This window comes from Sapajus apella, unplaced genomic scaffold (assembly GCF_009761245.1).
Source record: "Sapajus apella isolate SASKATOON/1434 unplaced genomic scaffold, GSC_monkey_1.0 scaffold37, whole genome shotgun sequence".
NCBI classification, from domain to species: Eukaryota; Metazoa; Chordata; class Mammalia; order Primates; family Cebidae; genus Sapajus; species Sapajus apella.
The window spans coordinates 19,213,833-19,235,620 of record NW_022436977.1 but is presented as its reverse complement, the minus strand read 5'-3'; the positions used below and the strand labels follow the sequence as shown (position 1 = coordinate 19,235,620).

At 36.2% G+C, this 21,788-nt stretch overlaps 1 long non-coding RNA gene across 1 annotated transcript; it reads left to right on the top strand.

The window, feature by feature from the left end:
• Positions 1-88: 88 nt before the first annotated feature.
• LOC116564224 lies at positions 89-16,190 on the top strand. Its single transcript, XR_004274803.1, has 3 exons — positions 89-221; positions 10,338-10,342; positions 16,180-16,190. It is a non-coding gene; the product is annotated as an uncharacterized LOC116564224 (long non-coding RNA).
• Positions 16,191-21,788: the final 5,598 nt, after the last annotated feature.

Below are 21,788 nucleotides of genomic sequence, written 5' to 3'. Positions count from 1 at the left end.
CCTATTGTGCTAAATAGTGAGTGGGCATTCTTTCTAATCATTTTTCCTTTGTACCCATTAACCATTCCTACCTCTCCTCTATCCCCTTACCTGTCCCTGCCTCTGGTAACCATCCTTCTACTCTCTTTGTCTATGATTTCTGTTGCTTTGAGTTTTAGATCCCACAAACAAATGAGAGCATGTGGTGGTCATCTTTCTGTGCCTGGCTTATTTCACTTAACGTAATCTCCAGTTTCATTTATGTTGTTGCAAATGACTAGATTTTATTATTTCTTACGGATGAATAGTACTCCATTGCGTATTTGTACCATAGTTTATCCATTTATCTATTGATGAACACTTGGGCTGCTTCTAATTTTAGCTATTGTAAACAGTGCTGCAACAAACATAGGGGTACATATATCTCTTTGATATATCCAAAAAAAAGGAAATTGGTATATACCCAGCAGCAAGATTGCTGGATCTTATGGTAGCTCAATTTTCATTTTTTTGAGGAAACTTCAAACTCTTCTCCATAGTGTTTGTACTAATTTACATTCCCACCGACAGTGTACAAAGGTTCCCTTTTCTCCACATCCTTGCCAGCATTTGTTATTGCCTGTCTTTTGGATAAAAGCCATTTCTCTTGGGGCGAGATGATATCTCATCATAGTTTTGATTTGCATTTTTCTGATGATCCATGATACTGAGCACCTTTTCATATGTCTGTTTGCCATTACTTTTCTTTCTTGAATACCTGATTTTGATATGCCTAGAGAGACAGTAGTAATACCATTCAAAAGTAAAATTTATTCAAAATGCCTTTCAAGCTGTTATGCTAATTAAGCTTATTTTCTGAATAAATAATCAAGTTGAGGTGTGTTTAGCTAAATGTGGTCTATTAAAGAACACTTAGGTTTTATAACTTCTCTCAGTTGACTGAGCTCTTAACACTGTGTGGTTCTCTGCCAGGCCATCGGGCTTATTCTCATGTTAAAATAACAGGTATTTGCCAAGAATCCTTATTTATCTGTAAGGATTCTACAGCTGTAAACAAATCATTATGATGTCTCAGCACTCTGAACATTAAAGGGGATCATGGGATCATCAATAACTCAGAGCTACCTAACTCAGAACTTCAGATTTTATGTGATTGGGTCAGAATGCTAATATGGATTAGGAATGTAAAAGATATTTTTAGATTCTAACATTTGCAACCAGGAAGAAATGGTTAAGGAAGAAAGCATTATTCCATCCATGATTCTACTTTAACCAGAATCTAAACAGGTGGAAATGATGTACTATTATTTGTTCTTCTATGCCTGGCAAATCAGCTTTGTGCAACTATAATTAAGATGAGCCATAGAGAAATTCAGTAAAGGGATTTTGAGTTGGTCCCATGCCCATCTTCTTTTGCTGCAGGGGCAAGATAAATTGGAGGTTTAGACATGTACAGATTTACCCTACTCATGTTAGAATTCAAGGAAGAGGCAAACACTTAAGCAGTAATTCTATTCAAAGCTCTATCTGTGAGTTCAGGGAAGAAACCTGCTTTGAAGGAAGACCTGGGACTGGAAAGTAAACCTAGGGACACTCACAGTTGAAGGTGATATTACTGCAATATTTCTGTGAATGTACCCTCAGAGTCTGTCTTTCCACTGAATGTTAGTGAATGAACATTACATCAACAATATTTACTGAGTTCTAGGTATTTCTGGGTTATGTGTGTTGGATGGGAGGGGACAGGAAAGTTGTTACTTTATCTCAGAAATTTACTGTCCTTTTGAAATGGAAAGAGAGGATTTGTAGCACATGTAATGGTTATTGAACACCTCTGTGTCCCCTGCCTTATATATGTCTTCAAAGTTGGCTTCCTCTTAGCTCCAGTATTAAATAGTAGACATGATAGAGAGAGGCTTTGAGAAGTTACATAACTTTCCCAAGGTCATACCTAGTAAGTGACAATGCAAGGATTTGAAACCAGGTGTGACTTCAAAACCCATGTTCTTCCCACTACAGAAAACCATCAAAGAACTAGAAGAGTAATTTTTGCAACACTAGTACTGTATCTGTGAAAAAGTACATTAAACTACACATTTACATAGCTCCTCTTCAAGGACAGATTGCCTCCACCACAGGTACAATTTCCTGAAGTCCAGGCTGGTAGGTCTTTGTTTAGTATAATTATAGCCAATTTCTTTTTGTGAGAAAATAATTTTATTAAAAAAACAAACCCTCAACTTTGCTTATTGTAGTATTAGAGAGATGCATGGGAGTCAGTGGGAAAGCGAAGTAGGGATTTTTGTTTATTCAATTGAAGCTTTATGGAGCCTGAAAGACTAGTCTTAAAGTTAGGAAAAACCAAAGTGGACTTACTACTCACACACCACCTAACACAACAGTTCTGACCCCAGATACATGGGAGAAAACCCTACATACCAACCACTTGTCCAGTGGACATCAGCTGGGTGTCCTCTAATTCAATTCAATTCTGGCAATATTTACCTGGAGATAGTGTCAGGTTCCACAGGTTGAGGGTTCGGTTCCACAGGTTGAGGGTTCAGCTCTACAAGACTGTCCCCTACTTTAGATGTCAGTCACAAGTAGTAGGCTGTCACCTATATTTCTGACCAACTGGCTATATGTTGTAGGTTCCCATGGCCCTTTATTCAGGTTCAATTAGTTTGCTAGAAGGAGTCACAGAAAACTCAGGGAAACACTTTACAGTGCTTTTGTTACCAGTATATATGTAGATAAACAGCCAGATGAAAATAAATCAAGTAAGACCTGGAAGGGTTATGAAAGCAGGAGCCTCTGTACCCCTGGGGTTGGAGTGTGTCACCTCCCAGCATGCTGATGTGTTTACCAACCTAGAAGCTCTCTGAATCCTGTCCTTTCGGGTTTTTATGGATGCTTTATTATGTAGACATGATTGATTACATCACTGGGCATTGGTGACTGACTCAACCTTCAGCCCCTCTCCTCTCCCAAGAGCTTGCGGGGTCAGGCTGAAAGTCCCAAACCTCTAATCATTCCTTGGTCCTCCTGGTGACTAGCCCACATCCTGAAGCTATCTTCAGCTACCAGTCTTCTCAGTAGCATGTAAAAAACACTCATCTCTCCAGGGATTCCAAGGGTTTTAAGAGTTCTGTGACAGGAAATGAGTATGAATACCAAATATATTTTTCAGAACATCACTGGTAGAATACCCCTAAACATAGAAACAATTGTGCCTGGTTTTATTGATCTTGGGGCATTGCTAAGGTATACTATTTGATTAAAATATAATAATGATTGAATATATAATTAGTGAAACAATATCTACAAGCAGAGACTGCTCTAATTACCCTCTCAGGAGAATTCGTGAGAGACCATTCTAGGGCAAAGAGGATTAAGAATAAACCTTTGCTTTATGTAATTTGTGAAAATTTAAAATTGCTTTCATGCATGGCCTGCTTAAAAAATTTTAACTTTATAGTTGATAAGAATTATACATGTTTGTGGGATACAATGTGATATTTCAGTAGATGTATACATAGAATAATAATCAGATTGGGGTAATTACAATGTCCATCACTAATCATTTGTTAATATATGGTAATATATGGCCTTCTGTTTTAAAAAAAAATCTTTATGGAGATATAATTCACTTGCCATTAAATTCACCCATTTACAGTGTACATACAATTCCATGGGTTTTGGTATATTAACAGTTAAGCAACCATTAGCACAATCTAAGCTTAAAATATTTTTGTCCTAAAAATAAATCTTATGTCAGATTTTTAAAATCTACTCTTCAATTGATGAATATTTAACATTTTGGCTATTGTGAATAATGTTGCTGTGAGCATTTGCATTGAAGTTGTTGGTGGTCATATCTTTTCATTTCTGTAGGGTATGTGCCTGGGAGTGGAACTGCTGGATTATGTAGTAGCACTAGGTTAACATTTAAGGAACTGCTGAACTATTGGCTAAATTGTCACACCATTTTATATTACCACCAGAAATTAAGGAATGATTCCAGTTTCTCCACATTCTCATCAACACTTGTTATTGTCCCCCCACCTTTTTTTTTTTAATTAGCCCTCCTACATCATGTGAAGTGGTTTCTTGTTGTGGTTTTGATTTGTGTTACTCAACTAACTAATGATGCTGAACATCTTTTCATATGCTTATTAGACATTTGTATAGTATCTTTGAAGACATATCTATCAACTCTTTTCCATTTTTAAATGGAGTTATTTATCTTATTAATATTGAGTTATAAGAGTCTTTGTGTATTCTGGATACTCTTATTAGATAAATGATTTTTAAATATCTCCTCCATTTTATAGATTGATTTTTCACATTTTTGATAGTATAATTTAGTTTTTAATTTTGATATTATTTGATTAGTTTGATGGTATAAGTTAAAGTTTTTTATTTTGATACAGTTCATTTTATATAATTTTAATTTTGTTACTTGTGCTTGTCTATGACTTCCTGGTATCATATGTCATCTAACATTGCCTAATCCAAGGTCATATGTATTTTGCGTCTGTGTTTTCTGCTAGGAGTCTTATAACTTTAACTCTTACATTAAGTCTGTGGAATTTATTTAGTGTTAATTTATTTTTTTATTTTACTGGCACATATTTGTACACATTTTGGGGGCACGTGATGTTTTGCTACATGCGTAGAATGTGTAATGGTCAAGACAGGATAGTTAGGATATTCATCACACCAAGCATTTATCATTTCTATGTGTTAGGAATACTTCAATCTTCTCTTCTCATTATTTTGAAATAGACAATACATTGTTAACTGTAGTCAGTGATATTCAGTTTGCTAGTATTTTGTAGAGAAATTTTGCATCTGTGTTCAGCAGGGATATTGGTTTGTAGTTTTTTGTTATGTTTTTGTATGATTTTGATATTAGGGTAGTGTTGGCCATATAGAATGAGTTAAGGAGAATTCCCTCCTTGTTAATTTTTTTGGAATAGTTTGAAGAAAATTAATTATTTCTTCCTTATTAGTTACATAGAATTTGGCAGTGAAGCCATCCCATCCTGGGCCTGCTTCCTGCCTTTCTCTCTCTCTCTCTCTCTTTCTTGCTTTCTTCTTCTTTCTTCTTTCTTCTACTTCCCTCCTCCTCCCCCTTTCTTCTTTCTTCTTCCTCTTTTTTTTTTTTTTTGAGACAGAGTCACATTTTGTCACCCAGGCTGGAGTGCAGTGGCACACTCTTGGCTCACTGCTGCCATTGCCGGGATTCAAGCAATTCTCCACTTCAGCCTTCTGAGTGGCTGGGACTACAGGTACATGCCATTGCACCAGACTAATTTCTGTGTTTTTATTAGAGGTGGGGTTTTGCCATATTGGTCAGCTTGGTCTTGAACTCCTGGCCTCAAGTAATCTACTTACCTTGACTGCCCAAGGTGCTGAGATTAAAGGTGTGAGTCACTATGCTCAGCCCCATCCTGAGCTTTTCTTTGTTGGGAAATTTTTATTACTGATTTAATCTTGTTACTTATTGGTTTGTTCAAGTTTTTGATATCTTTTTAATTAAAACTTTGGAAGGTTTGTATGTGTAGGAATTGAAGTATTTCCTGTAGATTTTCCAGTTTATTAGCATTTATTTGTTCACAGTAGTCTCTAATGGCCTTAAGTATTTCTGTGGTGTCTGTTTTAACATCTTAGTTTTCATTTCTGATTTCATTTATTTGAGTCTTCTCTCTCTTTTCCTTCTAGTTAGTCTAGTTATTGGTTTTTCAATTTTATTTCTTTCACAAAATCAACTTTTCATTTTGTTGATCCTTTATAATTTTTTAGCCTCTATTTATGCTTTAATCTTTATTATTTATTTTCTTCTAATTTAGGACTTAGTTTGTTCTTGCTTTTCTAGTTCATTTAGGTGCATCATTATGTCATTTGTTTGAAATCTTTGTATTTTTCTGATGTAGGCATTTTGTCACTGTAAACTTACCTCTTAACATTGCTTTTGCTTTCTTCTTAACCTTGATTTTGGTATGTTGTGTTTTCATTTTCATTTGTTACAAGAAATTTTATAATTTTTTTTTTTAAATTCATTGATGCAATTGTCATTCAGGAGTCTGTTTAAATTCTATGTATTTGTATAATTTCGATTTCCTTTTGTTAATTTGTAGTTTTTTTTCATTACGGACAGAAAACATATTTCATATAATTTAGATTTTAAAGCATTTACTGAGACTTGTTTTGTCGCCTAACATGAAGTCTGTTTTTGAGACTGTTTCATGTGTTAAGGAGAAGAATGTGTATACTGTAGCTGTTGGATGAAATGTTCTGTAGATGTGTGATAGGTCCATTTGGTATAAAGCACAGTTGTAATCTAGTGTTTCTTTGTTTATTTTCTATTTACATAAACTATCTAATGCTGAGAGTGGGACATTGAAGTCCCCCACTATTGTGGAATTGGAGTCTCTTTATATGTAATAATACATGCTTTACATATGTTTTCTTCAATGTTATCTGCATGTATATTTAGGACTTTAAATATCTTCTTCCTGAATGGATCTCTTTTTCAATATCTAATGACATTCTTTGTCTCTTTTTATTTCTTTTGACTTAACATTTGTGTTATCTGATATGTGTAGTCTATTTCTGCTTACTTTTGGTTTCCATTTGCATGGAATATTGTTTTTCATCCCTTCACTTGCAATCTCTATGTGCTTTTACAAGTGAAGTGAGTTTCTTTTAGGTAGCACATAGTTGGGTCAAATCATTTTTTATTTATTAAGCCAGTCTATACTTTTAAGTGGAAAGTTTATTTATATTCAAGGTTACATTGATATGTAAGGACTTATTCCTGTCATTTCATTTCTGTCGTTTCCTTCCCTCCTTCCCTGCCCTCCCCGTCTGTCTGTCTGTCTGTCTCTCTCTCTCTTCTCTCTCTTTTCTCTTACTGTTTATCATTGTTCCGTGGTTTTCTATAGTGGTTACATTTGAGTTTTCTTTATTTGCGTTTGCTGTAACAGTGAGTTTTATACTTTAATGTGTTTTCATAATGGTAGATAAAATTCTTCCACTTCAATATTTGCTTGTTGAAGTAATTTGCTTGTTTGTTATTTTTTCTTTCTTTTTTGAAGGTTAACTTTACTTGTATAGTATTTTTGGTGGATAGATTTTTTTTTCCTTTCAGTACTTTGAATTTGTCATCCAATTCTCTCTTGGCTTGCAAGGTTTCTGCTGAAAAATCTGCCATTAATATGATATAGGTTCTCAGATTTGTGACCAGAAGCTTTTATCCTGCTGTTTTTAGAATTCTTTGTATTTGACTTATGACAATTTGACTATAATGTGCCTTGGAGAAAAGCTTACTAAGTTGTATGTATTTGGGATTCTCTGAGCTTCTTATGTAGTATTTACATGGCTAAATCTCTTTCTAGATCTAGGAAGTTTCTACCTATTGTTTTGCAAAATAGGTTTTCTGTGCAGTTGCCCTTCCCTTCAAAAGAAATACCTAAAATTTCTAATTTTTTGTGTCCCATCTGTCACGTAGGCTTTCTCCATCTTTTCATGTTTCTTTTTCTTTCTTTCTTTTTGGTCTGATGAAGTTATTTCAAAATATGTGTCTTTACATTCTGAAATTCCCTGTCTGATCTAGTCTATTGTTGAAGCTCTCAATTGCATTTTTATTTTATTCATTAACTTCTTCACTTCAAGGATTTCTGTTTAGTTCTTTTTAATGGTATTTATCTCTTTTGTGAATTTCTCATTTAGATCCTAACTCATTTTTTTTAAATGTATTCAGATTGTGTATCTGTGTTCTCCTATGTCTCATTGAGCATCTTTAGTATCATTATTTTGAATTCTTTCTCAGTATTGTATAAATTTGTTTTTCATTGGAATCAGTTACTAAAGAATCCTTATGTTTCTTTGAAGATATAATATTTCCTTGCTTTTTGAAGTTTCTTTTGTCCTTATTTGATATCTGTATATCTGGTATAATAGTTGCTTCTTTCGGTTTTTTGGATTGGCTTTCGTAGGGGGACACTTTTTCTTGTAGTTGCATGTATAACGTTGGCTGGGTAGGATACTTTGGTTTTGATTCTGGCTTCATGAGTCTTTGTCTGATTTTTCAACTGTAAATAGTACCAGTAATGTCTGTGATTTCCTTAGAGGCTTAGGCTGAATTTATTAGTACACACCATGGTGAGGCTTTGCTGGGGACCCAGGCACCAGGTGAGAAATTCCTTAGACCTCAGTGGTGACAGTAAAGCCCAAGTGTGCCTGTTCTTGGGCCTCTGTGCAGTGAATGTTGGTACAAGTGTCAGTGGTCTTAGGCCATTTTCTGGCCCTGCAAGTCACTTACTTTGGTGCCAGTAGTGACAGCAGTGGGTTGGATTTGTGTGCAGTTCCTTGGGACCCTAGGCAGTATGTGTTGTGTGTGTGATGGCAGTAATGATGGCAATACCTGGCTGGGCAGGCCTGCCTTCAGGTCCTCTAGTGGTATGCATAGATGCAAGCCATGGTGGGCAGAGGGCAATCCCCATGCTCCTGGGTGGCATGCTAAGGTGACAGTGGCTGGGGCAGTAGTATGTGGGGAGAACCTATCCTCACGGCATAAGCAGGTGTGCTGCAGCCTTGCTGCTGGGAGTAGGGGAATAAGGTTGCTCTCAGTCTCTGGTGAGTGTACACATCAGCTTCCTTTGTCCTGAGGGCAGCCTCCCTAGTGTGTTGCACTGACTATTTCTCAGAGTATAGGATATTATGTTGGCTACTTTGCTGGGTCTAACCAGTGTCATGTCACTGCAGTCTTCTGGGTGGACACAGAGGTATGTCAGTGGGGCTCCAGGAATGTGGACATGCAGGGTCTGTTGGGCTCCAGGGCAAGATGCAGTCTGGTGGGGGCTGGGCTCCTCAAATGGTGCCATGCTGCAGCTGCTTGGGTCTTAAGGGGGTTTTTGTGACCCAGTGTGAGCTTCCTCTCTGAAGCAGTACCATTGTGCAAACTCCAGGCAGCTCTCTCCTATAGTCTCAAGGCCTGTGAGCATGAGGGGTTCTCCTGTGGCTAGGACTGTAGGAGTCTGAAATGGGAAGGTGGACTGTTGGGGACCTGTCATTTTTGTTTTACCTGAACTGAGGATTCTCTACATACTTCCAGATGATCTTGCCTGGGCCAGCTGCCTCATTTCCTTCTCCTTTTGTGCCTCAGGTTTTTCCTATTGTTTCTCTGCTGAATTCCAATGTTATCTCTTATATGCTATATTTGAAGTAAGATTATTTACTATGTTCTTTTTGTGGAGGACACAAATGCCAGATGCTTCTAGTCAGCTATCTTGAACTGTTCTATTTTTAGTTAATTCAAAAAACCCGACATTAAATAGGGGTCTAAATTTATTCTTTGGGATCTGGATATCTACTTATTTTAGCACCATTTGTTAAAAAGACTCTATGTTCCCTCACTGAATTGTCTGTTACCTTGTAGAAAATCAATTGACCGTAAATATAAGGGTTTAAATCTTGCCTCTCAATTCAGATACATTTTGCTATATGTCTAATCTTATGACAGTTAAACTGACTTGATCATTATAGATTTGTAGTGAGTTTTGGAATTAGGAAGTGTGAGCTCTCCAGTTTTGTTTTACTTTTTGCAATATTGTTTGGCTATTCCGGGTTTATTTTTTATATTTATTTTTATTCTTTCAGAGTGTTTCAGTATGGCAAATGTTAATGATAATTAATTTGATCAAAAGGAACGTAGTTTTTTGTACCCTACACTACGAATTAGGGGATAAATATGTGTAGTGTGCCTGACATAGTAAACGTTCAATAAGGGATAGTTGTTAAGCTATGATTTCTTTAAATTAAGATCAGTATTTTTGTGTTTTATTCCCAAAACTGGACTTAATGTCTGGTAAGATATAACCAGAATTGTATTGATTAAATATGCTTGCTCATTTCTGTTGAGATTTTAGATTGATGAAATGTTATTAAAGCCATTCCTGAATTCTTGGAATGATTAGCTTTTATTATGTTGTAGGGGGAAGAAAAGAGAAGGTCCATATATTCATATATATAAGACTCGGAAATGGATGGGGACAAAATTGTAGTGCACAATGGAATTCTATTGATTATTAGATTATTCCATACTTTATTCACAGAAAAACTATCAGTGCTAAGTAAAATGAGATTATTTACCAGGATCCATCTGAGTACAGGTCTGATGAGTTTTGAAGGACTGTTCCTAATGAAACATCTATTATATTCAAGAATGTTTCATTTTCTTAGAGCTCTAAGCAAACTCTTTCAAATTGATATATTATTGTATTTTGCATGACAATGAGAAATATTTATTGTACTTCTGACTCCTTCACAAAATTTCACACTTTACTATTTAGATAATGTATATATAATATATATTATATATTTAATTTCTAACTACACATATATAGTTAGATATAAACCCTTAACTTGATGTGAATATCACATTTAAATTTTTTAGAACACTTTCAGATCAAATGATCATTCAATTTGTATAACAGTCTTTCTTAAAATGGATTATTTACTATAGTATACAGAATGTAATCTCTCTAGAAAATGGGGTGACAGAAGCCCAATCTTTACCACACAAAAAGGTTCAAGTAATAATGTACATTAGTAGCGTGATCACTGTGATATCAGGATTTTTGAAGCTGATTGTTAAATACAAAATGTTAAAATAAGAACCGTTATGTCAATGCATTGAGTTACAATAGAGAAAGTATATGCCGTATCATTCAGTTTACATATTAGAAGGAAAAAAAATCCAAGAGAATTCATGTAGATGTTGCGGCTTGTGTCAGTTTGAGTCCTCATATGTATAAGAGATTTATTGGGGAAAACATGTGTAAAGAATAAAGAGAAGGGAAAGCACAAGTAGGATAGGAAAGTCTTCAGACTGCAATATAGGTCTGAAATTTTTGAAAGAAGAGAGGGAAGAAGAGTTGCTTCAGTAGGAAGAGCCTCAGATTGAAGTGCAGATCTGAGGAATCCTTGACCAGGCTGCAGCATTTTCTAAGATGTACCACAAGCTCTTTAGGCTAAAAGGGGTAACTTTAGAAGTAGCACTAATAGAGAAAGGTTAGCTTCACTTGTTCTGGATATATAGGTTTTCACTATATTTTTAAAATATTAAATATTTCATATATACATTTGACAACAATAATGTACCTGGGATCATTCACTATGTGAACCAGACAAAAAGTATAAGCCAACAGGTGAGCTTATTCCCATGCCACTACCTGTGCCTCTGAGAGTGTGTGTGTGTGTTTCTATTTGGCACTTTTTGTTGTACAATTTAATGTCTTCTTGGCGGCTTCTTTTATCCCAGCCATTGCTGAAATGACTAATTCCACACAGGCCAGCTTTGTGCAGATATGATTTCACGAAGATCAGTTTTTGTTTCCTATCCTAGGATTCCTGTTACCGCTATATGGGATGACTGTGGCTATCCGTCTGTCATTCCCAAAAGTACACACTTGAAAGAACAACCCAGAAGTACAGGACAGTTGGTCTGGGGTGCTACCTTGAGCAATAGAGAAAGCGCTTGACTGATAAATGCCATCTCTTTTGTCCACTGAGTGGATAGTTCTGAAAGTTGCCTGAGTGCAATCACCAGTTGCCTTTAGTGCTAGATAATATATTCTTGTATTTCCCAGCAGATATGATTTGGATCTGTTTCCCTGCCTAAACCTCATGTTGAATCATCATCCCCACTGTTTGAGGTGGGGTCTGGTGGAGTTCTCAGGAATGGTTTAGCACCAACTCCTCAGTGCTGTTGTTGTGATAGTGAGTTATGAGATATGGTTGTTTAAAAGTATATAGCTCCCCACCCTTGCTCTCTTGGTCCTGTCCTGCCATGTAAGATGTCTGTTCCTGATTTGCTTTCCCCCATGAGTGAAATTTCTCCAAGGCTTCCTCAGAAGCATAACCCAGCATCATGCTTCCTGTAAAACCTGTGGTACCATGAGCCAATTACACATCTTTTCATTATAAATACACAGTCTCAAGTATCTCTTTATAGCAGTATGAGAATTGTACCAAGGAGTGGGAGCTTGCTATAAAAATATCTGAAAATGTGGAAGCAACTTGGACCTGGGTAATGGGCAGAGGTCAGAAGAGTATGGATGGTTCAGTAGAAGGCAGAAATAGGAGAAAAAGTTTGGAACTTTTTAGAGACTGGTTGAATGGTTATAACTGAAATGCTGGTAGTGATACTGACAGTGAAGGCCAGGCTGAGAAGGTCTCAGATGGAAATGAGGAACTTATTGGGAACTGGAGCAGTCACTTTTGTTATGCTTTAGTGAAAAGCTTGTCTGCATTGTGCCCTGCTCTAGAATCTGTGAAACTTTGAACCTGAAAGTGATGATTTAGGGTATCTGGCAGGAAATATTTCTAAGCAGCAAAGTGTTCTAGATATAAACTGGCTGCTTCTAACAGTCTGTACTCATATGCATGAACAAAGAAATAACCTGAAACTAGAATTTATATTTTAAAGGGAAGCAGAGCATAAAACTTTGGACAGTTTGCAGCCTGGACATGTGGTAGAAAAGAAAACCCAATTTTCAGGAGAAAAAAATTCAAGTAGGCTGCAGAAATTTGCATAAGTGAAAATGGACCAAATGATAATAGCAGAGACAAGGGGGAAAAGGCCTTAAAGGCATTTCAGTGACTTTCAGGGAAGCCCCTCCCATCATGGGCCTGGAGGCCTGGGAGGACTGAATGGTTTCATGGGCCAGGCTGAGTGCCCTGCTGCCCTGTGCAGCCTTGGGCCACTGCTCCCTGCGTCCTGGCAGCTTCAACTCCAGTTGTGGCTAAATGGGGCCTACATATAGTTTGGGCTGCTGCTTCAGAGGGTGTAAGCCATAAACTTGGTGTCTTCCATGTGGTATTAAGCCTGAAGCTGTACAGAATGCAGGATTTGAGGCTTGGAAGCCTCTACCTAGATTTCAGAAGATGTATGGAAAAGCCTGGATATTCAGCCAGAAGCCTGCTATAGAGATGCAACCATCATGAAGGTACTTTACTAGGGCAACACAGAGGGGAAATGTGGGGTTAGAACCCCCACACAGAGTCCCCACTAGGACATTGCCTAGTGGGCTATGAGAAGAGGGACCACTCTCCTCTAGACCCCAGAATTGTAGATCACTGACAGCTTGCACCCTGTGCCTTAAAATCCTGGAGAAAACTCAACGCCAGCCCATGAGAGCAGTCATGGAAGGCTGGACCCTGGAAAGACACGGTGGTTGAGCTGCCCAAGGCATTGGGAGTTCACCCTTTGCATCAGTGTGCCCTGGATGTGAGACATGGAATCAAATGAGACAATTTTGAAGCTTTACGAGTTGATAATTGCCCTGCTGGGTTTTGAACTATTTCTTTTGGCTGATTTATCCCTTTTGGAATGGGAGTATATAACCAATGCCTATACCCTCATTGTATGTTGGAAGTAACTAACTTCTTTTTTGATTTTACAGGTACATAAGTGGAAGAGACTGTCTCAGATGAGATTTGGGACTTGGATTTTTGAGTTAATGCTAGAATGAGTTAAGACTCTGGTGAACTGTTGGGAAGGCATGATTGTATTTTAAAATGTGAGAAGGACATCAGATTTGGGATGGGCTATGAATGATATGATATGGTTTGGATCTGTGTGCCTGCCCAAATCTCATGCTGAATTGTAATTTCCAGTGTTGGAGATGGGGTTCCTGGTGGGAGCTGATTGGATCATGGGGGTAGAGTTCTCAAGAATGGGTTAGCACCATCCCCTCAGTACTGTTCCTCCTGATGGTGAGTGAGTGAGTCATGAGATATGGTTGTTTAAAAGTGTGCAGCACCACCCTTCTCACTCTCTTGGTCATGCTTCTGCCATGTAAGATGTCTGCTCTTGCTTTACTTTCTGCTCTGAGTGAAATCCCTGAAGCTTCCCTAGAAGCAAAAGCCAGCATCATGCTTTCTTTACAGCCTGTGGAACTGTGAGCCAATGAAAAATTATAAATTTATAAATTACCCAGTCTCAGGTATTTCTTTATGGTAGTGTGAGAATAGGCTAAACACCCACTTTCTTATTTCATTGTTTTTTCCTAAAATTCCTCTCTCTGGGATTATACTCCCTAATTAATGTCCTAAGCTTGCATTGTTTTCAGGGCAACTCAGGGCAAGTCTTGAGGCAAAGAAGGCTTAGTGTAATGGTAGTGTAACTTTAATTTTATGACTGTCACTGTGCTATTGGTATAATATTTATAGAAAATGGATATTTAGAAAAGTGAAAAAATGTCAACTGAAATATATTGAGACAAATCTTTGTATAACTATTTCTCTATCATTAACTAACATTTTATTTATGTATCCATACACAGTTATCATTTGAACAATTTACCCTAAGGTTCATAGATACTCGGGCTGTCTTTCTGGGACTTGGTAGAATTGGACTTCTCTTAAAACTTTGAAATTAGGCATGGCCATAAGATTTGCTTTACTTAATGAAATGTGTATAAAAGTGAGAAGGATCAGGCACAAATTTTATGAGCCAAGCCATGATTTTCTATGTTTTTACCCTCTTCCCATGTTGATTCTAAAGTATTGAGATTTTCTTTCATCAACCTATATTTCAGAGTGACAGTGATGAGCAGATTGTACCTTTTGATCTGCACTGGATATAAGGCATTAGCAAGAAACAAACTTTGTTGTGTCAGACGATTGAGATTTTTCAGTTGTTTACTGTGGTTTACAAGTTCGGATGTGCTGGGTTATTCAATTTTGTATTACATACATGGGCATATAAATAGACATGCATATGTACCAAGCATTATTGTAAGGGTAAAAACAAAACAAAATAATAAAAAGATAACAATAACATAGCATCCAATGAAGTCAGCTTCTTAACTGTAAAATGGAGATTATAATAGTATCTAAGGTTTAGAGATGTAACTTGCCCAAGTTCACCCAGCTAGTAAGGGGGAAACTAGGATTCAAACTGCAGAACCCTATTTCTAACGTATTTCTCTAGTGCAGTGTTTCTTGGTGTAGTAGGAGAATATTGGTGCTCCCTGGTGTCCTCAAGGGTCCATGAGAAAGTTTTTTATTTTTAATTAGCTTTCTCATATATTTCACAAATTTTACATAAATGATTATTATAACAATTTAATATAAAAAGCATATCATTTACATAGGTGACACTAATAAATTGCACATGTGCTAAGGTGGACTGCATTTAAGGACACAATTATGAAGTACTTATCTGTGGGAACAAATGGTAATTTCTTTTTACTGTTACAGATATAATTCACTAAAGTTTGCAATTTCACAATAATTTTTGAAATTCATAAAGGAATTGAAACAAAATGAAGTAGTAATAAAATAACAAATACTACAACTTAAAATAATGCTGAACATGTAAATACTAAATAGTACTGCCTTGCATATAAAATATGAGCATCTACTTAAAGTGATTTGGCAAGTGCAATGATTTTACATAAAAATGGAGGAAAGATGAGAAAGAATTCAAATACTGATTTTAATGGATGGAGCTACAGTGCAGTATGATGAAATTCTCATAAAACTCAGAACTTTTACATGGTTTTCTAAGCAAAAAAACAATGACTACTCTAGCAAACAAATGCCCCACCCCCCTTTTTTAAAGAAAAGCATAAAATAATGCTTTTAGTACAAAATTGATTAATTGTTACTAAGGCAGAAGAGAGATCAAAAACAGCAGAAGTATCATTCAGAGTTATAATAGTGACAAAAAAATACAAACAGATTACCCACTAGAGCTAAGAAGCTTGTAAAACCACCCATAAAGTTGACAAATACAGCTCATGGTAAAAGGACAAGCTATAGGCACATTTTTTAAAATTAAAAAGACATTTTAGGTGTTGCCTTATATCAATGGCATACAATGAGGAAAAGTGGTTACTGTCCCTTCTGTGCTTGCAGGTAATTTGCTTTTATAGTTGGACAAAACCGATTGAGCTTTTGTGTGGCACATGAGGAAGAAATGCCAGGTACTGCTTTTTGTCTTGTTTGTAACTAAAAACTCATTTTGTGAGCTGTGGTATTAAGGAGAAATCTTTTCAATAATACCTAAGTTGAAAGAAGGTGTACTGGAATTAGTATTGTCAGAACACTGGTTGTGAGTATACAAAAGAAAAGCATTGCTGCACAAACAAATTTGCATTTGAATCAGATACACACTATTTATAGGAACAGTTGTGGGTCAATATGATCAAGGATATTCTCCATTATTTCATTAGAGCAATACTCTGCCTTTTAAAGTCAGAGTCCTAACAAGAATCAGATGGCATAGTCAAAATAGAATAATTCAAGGAAGGTTTATCCACAAAGGAACTATTTTAAAATATGCACTAGGGAACCATAAAGGACCAACTAGGCCTTACTTAATAGGAGCCAGCTCATCACAACGTCTTCATCTTCTCTTCTTTGTATAGGTTCAATAGACTTTACTGAACCTGACTTATTAGGAGCCAACTCATCACAACGTCATTGTCTTCACTTCTTTGTGTAGGTTCAATAGATTTTATATAATGACTACTTAAATATTGGTTACACAGAGCCAAGAAATTTGCAAGAATTCCTATATCGGACCCCTCTCATGTGAAGTCTCACATAATCTCTGCCTCACTTCTGATTCCAGCGATGTCTGTGGCCAGCAATTTCACATTGACTCTGATCTGCTTTGCATCATCGACATCACCTCTTCCCAACTGTGCTGTGAATCTCTTGCTTTATGCTTGGGCTTCTGATGAAATTGGTGTGGGACCCTTATTGGTATCTCATTGTGGTTTTGATTTGCATTTCTCTAATGATCAATGTTGAGCTTTTACTTCATATTTTTTCATATATTTCACATATTTTCATGTTTTCTTTTCATATGAATGTCTGATTTTGAGAAGTTTCTGTTCATGTTTTTTACCCACTTTTTAATGGGGTTGTTAGTTTTCTGTAAATTTGTTTGAATTCCTTGTAGATTCTGGATATTAGGTCTTTGTTGGGTGGGTGGATTGTAAAAATTTTCTCACACTCTGTAGGTTGCCTATTTACTTTGATTATAGGTTAATTTTTTAAACAGGTTGTTTTCTTTCTGTTGAGCTTTAAGAATTATTTTGTATATTTTGGATGTTAGTACTTTAGCAGATATGTCCTTTGCAAATATTTTCTTCCACTCTGCGGCTCGTCTTTTTATTCTCTTGACAGTGTCTTTTACAGAGCCAAAATTTAAAAATTTAATGAAATCCATCTTATGCATTGTTTCTTTCAAGGATTATGCCTTTGCTGGCATTTCTAAAAAGCCATCACCAAACCCAAGGTCATCTAGACTTTCTCCTATGTTTTCCTGTGGAAGTTTTATAGTTTTGCATTTTGCATTTAGATCTGTGATCCATTTTGAGTTGACTTTTTAATAAAGAGTGTAAATTTGTGTCTAGATTTTTTGGCATGTAGATGTTCATTTGTTCCAGCACCATTTGTTGAAAAGGCCATCTTTTCTCCATTGTACTGTCTTTGCTCCTTTGTTAAAGATCAGTTGACTATATTTATGTCAGTCTATTTCTGGGCTCTTTATTTTGTTTTATTGATTAATGTTTCTAATCTTTCATCAGTATCACCCTGTCTTCATTACCACAGCTTTATAGTAAATCTTGATATCCAGTAGTTTGTGACCTCCAACTTTGTTCTCCTTCTGGCCTTACATTTGGATATTGTTTCTCTTCTCAATATCTCTAGTTATGAATATTTAAAGGAAGAGCATTCTAGGATATGAGAAGAGACAATATCCTGTCCTATTCTGTTAGACATATGTTGGGGCTGCTTTAATGTTCTAACTTCTCTTTTACATACTTTCTATATTACCTCTGGGACTGTTTTTTGGGGTGTATTTATCAGGAATAATTCTCTGTTCAGTTGTATTGTGTCTAGAGTTTATCTCATATGTGTGTGACTTTGAAAGGGAATCAGAGAAGCCTATCAGTCATTCCCCAATTAAACATTTTATTAAGCAATTTCACTACCCAGCACCAAAAAATCCTCAAATTTAAGTTGAGTTATACCAGTAAGAAGTAGCTACAACCAGAATTTATTTTAAATTATGTTTTCCTTTGTCTCATAGTTGTCCAAGATTTTACAATTTAAAACCTTGCAAGAGTATATATCAGCATTGGTCCTATAATTTTACTTGGACCTTAGAGAAAATTTTTAATCCCATATGAAGGTTTTTCATTTCAGCAAAATTTTATTCATTTATTTATTTTGCTATTGCTGTTACTGTTCTATTATTCCTGAAGATCTGTAATTATAGAAGTGGTAAATATAAGATCAGTATCTAATTTTTCACCTCACTTTGACAATTTGCTTTGACTCTTTACTGCTGCATTCAGGGAGATCTTATGAAGTGTGTCTTCTGTATCACTGATTCTATTACCTTCAGTCTGAATGATACTCTTTTCTCCTTCTAATGTAGATTCCAATTATTCTGCATTTTAAGTTTTTTTTCTCCATTCTTTTTCTCATTTCACCTGGTGTATTTCTCATAAATTTTGTTCCCATTCCTTGGGGACCACGTTTTCATGAATTTTAGTGAATATGACAGTATTTTTTCTTCTAAAACAATTTTCTAAGTTTGGTAGGAAGTAATTTTTAGGAAATTTATTTCTCTTAAGCTTATAATGATACGTCTTTTCTGTGTATGCTTTTCAGTGGCTAAACAGAAGAAAACTGATAGGAGAACTTTCTTGTCTAAAGATGGATTTAAATGTGTTGGGCGTATTATACTTGGCCTCACTGAAATCCCCATGTCAGATCTACAGCTGGAAGTGAAGCAGCCTTCATAGCTCCCTATCCAATTATTAGTGTTTCAAAATGGTGTCTTTACCTCAGTTCAGCAGTGATAGAAATGTCTTATTCTACCTTCACTGCATGGTTCTGGGCCTTTTTATATTCAGGGAAATATCACTTCTATCAGAACACTGTAGGCAAGAGAGGTGGGTAGTGCTTTTTGTGGCAAATAGCTGACTGTTTAATAATCTTGTATATAAACCTTTTATCTATACTCTAGGGGCAGACTGTGGGGTAGGGTTGAGGCATATATCTACTTCCATGCTGGCAGATTTTGTCTCTAAGTAGACTTTGTGCATTTCTAGGTTTTTTAATTGGGAAATTGAGAAGAACAACTTCAGAAACTGCCAGAAATCATCTTAAGTTTCTTATTACCATTAAAACTGCTTATTCTTTATTCTTTCACTCACCCCTACAGAACACTTCCATCATTGCTCAAGTTAATCTCTCGGAAGTGCAATTCTGATCACCTCTTTTTTCAAAACCTTCAGAGATTATATTTATCTAGGCACTGGGTAAACTTTTTACTCTTGTATTCAATATCTTGTGTAACAGTGGAAGGGTAGGCTAAGGGAACCTCTCTGTGTTACTTTTATATTGAAACTTTTGCTCTGGTCCAGTTTGCTTGAACCTTAGTAGAAAGTATTAGGTGTTTTTATAGTACTAATACCAGCTGACACATCTAGAATGGCTTCTACTTTCTTTACCTTATAAATTGTTGTTCATTCTTCAATACTCATTCAGATATCATCTTTACTGTAATATATTATCTGAGCTTTATACAACTGAATGCTGGTACCCCCTTCATATTTATTTTATTGTATTTACACTGACAGTTAACCTTTGGACAGAAACTGAATCTTCAGCTTTATCAATATGTCTGCATTATATCTAGTTAGCAATCTCTCATACCCTATAGGCTTTCACAGATTCTATCAGTGCTTTTGCTTTTTGCTCTTTTTTTTTTCCAACTATACATTGAACAGTTACAGAGTCTTCACTTGTCATTGTAACTTTGAGCTTGTCATAGCTCAAAGGTCTGTATTCTGTGACAAAGTGTCTTCTTTAACCCTTAAATACATTGCCCATTCATAAATATATAAGAATTAATTTGCTTCTCTTTTTTTAGGTAGGTAAAATACATTGCACAACTATCTCTTCTCCCCCCTCCCCCAGTAAGTATAAAGCTTCCTAATTCTGTAGACCATGGAAAGGCCGAAAGAGTCAGAATCAATAACCCTGGGTCTCTATGCAAATGTTCAATGCCATCTGGGTTTATAGCTAGAAAACAGTGAAAATTGCCTCAGTATGCACAACTGTGACCAAAAATAACAATTATATAAGGAACTTGTTGGACATAAAACTAAGAATCCTGACATTCTCAGTGAGAAAGATAAAGTAAACAACACATGGTTTACTCTCAAAGTGGCATTCTGTTTTTGCTATCAAGTACTTAAAGTAGAGCTCATTATTGTATAAAAATTTAAGAACTTGCTGAATTAGGGATTAGAGCCTATCTGATTTAATTCCACAAAAGTGGCTCACAAGTATTTCACAGAGAATGCCATTATTTATTTGAACGAACAACAGAAACTGCTTTTGCTAAGCAAGGTAATAGTGAATTAAGTTTAGAAAGATACTGTCTCACTGTGTCAGTGAGGAGGCTGGTCTGGAAAGTCTAGAGAATGTACCAGGCCAGTGTGAAGGGTAACAGACTAATCTGAAGATAGCTGTAATAATCCAAATGCTTAGAGCCTGAATCAAATCAAAGACAATGTAAATAGAGGTTAAAAAATGGGTTGGGGAGATAAAATAAATTAAAACAATCATTTATTATCCATCCCACATACCATTGTTTCATTTTAATTTTTATTTTTTTGTGGTTAAATAGTGGGTGTATATATTTAAGGAGTACATGAGATACTTTGATGTAGTCATGCGATGTGTAATCCTTTGTGTTACAAGCAATCCAGTTATATTTTCATAATTTTAAAATGTGCTGTTATTACTATTTTTAAAAATATATTTTATTGCACTTTAGGTTCTGGGGTACACGTGCAGAATATGCAGGATTGTTGCATAGATACATACATGGCAATGTGGTTTGCTGCCTTCATCCCCTGATCAGCTATATCTGGCATCTCTTCCCCATGTTATACCTCCCGAACTCCCTAACCCCCACTGTCCCTCCCCATTCCTACTCCCCCCGCAACAGACCCCAGTGTGTGATGCTCCCCTCCCTGTGTCCACGTGTTCTCATTGTTCAACACCCACCTATGAGTGAGAACATGTGGTGGTTGATTTTCTGTTCTTGTGTCAGTTTTCTGAGAATGATGGTTTCCAGATGCAACCATGTCCCTACAAAGGACACGAACACATCGTTTTTTTATGGCTGCATAGTATTCCATGGTGTATATGTGCCACATTTTCCATGTCCAGTCTATCATCGATGGGCATTTGGGTTGGTTCCTGGTCTTTGCTATTGTAAACAGTGCTGCAATTAACATATGTGTGCATGTGTCCTTATAGTAGAATGATTTACAATCCTTTGGATATATACCCAGTAATGGGATTGTTGGGTCAAATGGAATTTGTATTTCTAGGTCCTTGAGGAATTGCCACACTGTCTTCTACAATGGTTGAACTAATTTACACTCCCACTGACAGTGTAAAAGTGTTCCTATTTTTCCACATCCTCTCCAGCATCTGTTGTCTCCAGATTTTTTAATGATCGCCATTCTAACTGGCGTGAGATGGTATCTCAATGTAGTTTTGATTTGCATTTCTCTAATGACCAGTGATGATGAGCATTTTTTCCTTTGTTTGTTGGCCCCATATATGTCTTCTTTTGAAAAGTGTCTGTCAATACCCTTTGCCCACTTTTGAATGGGTTTGTGTGTTTTTTTTCTTGTAAATCTGTTTTAGTTGTTTGTAGATTTGGGATATTAGCCCTTTGTCAGATG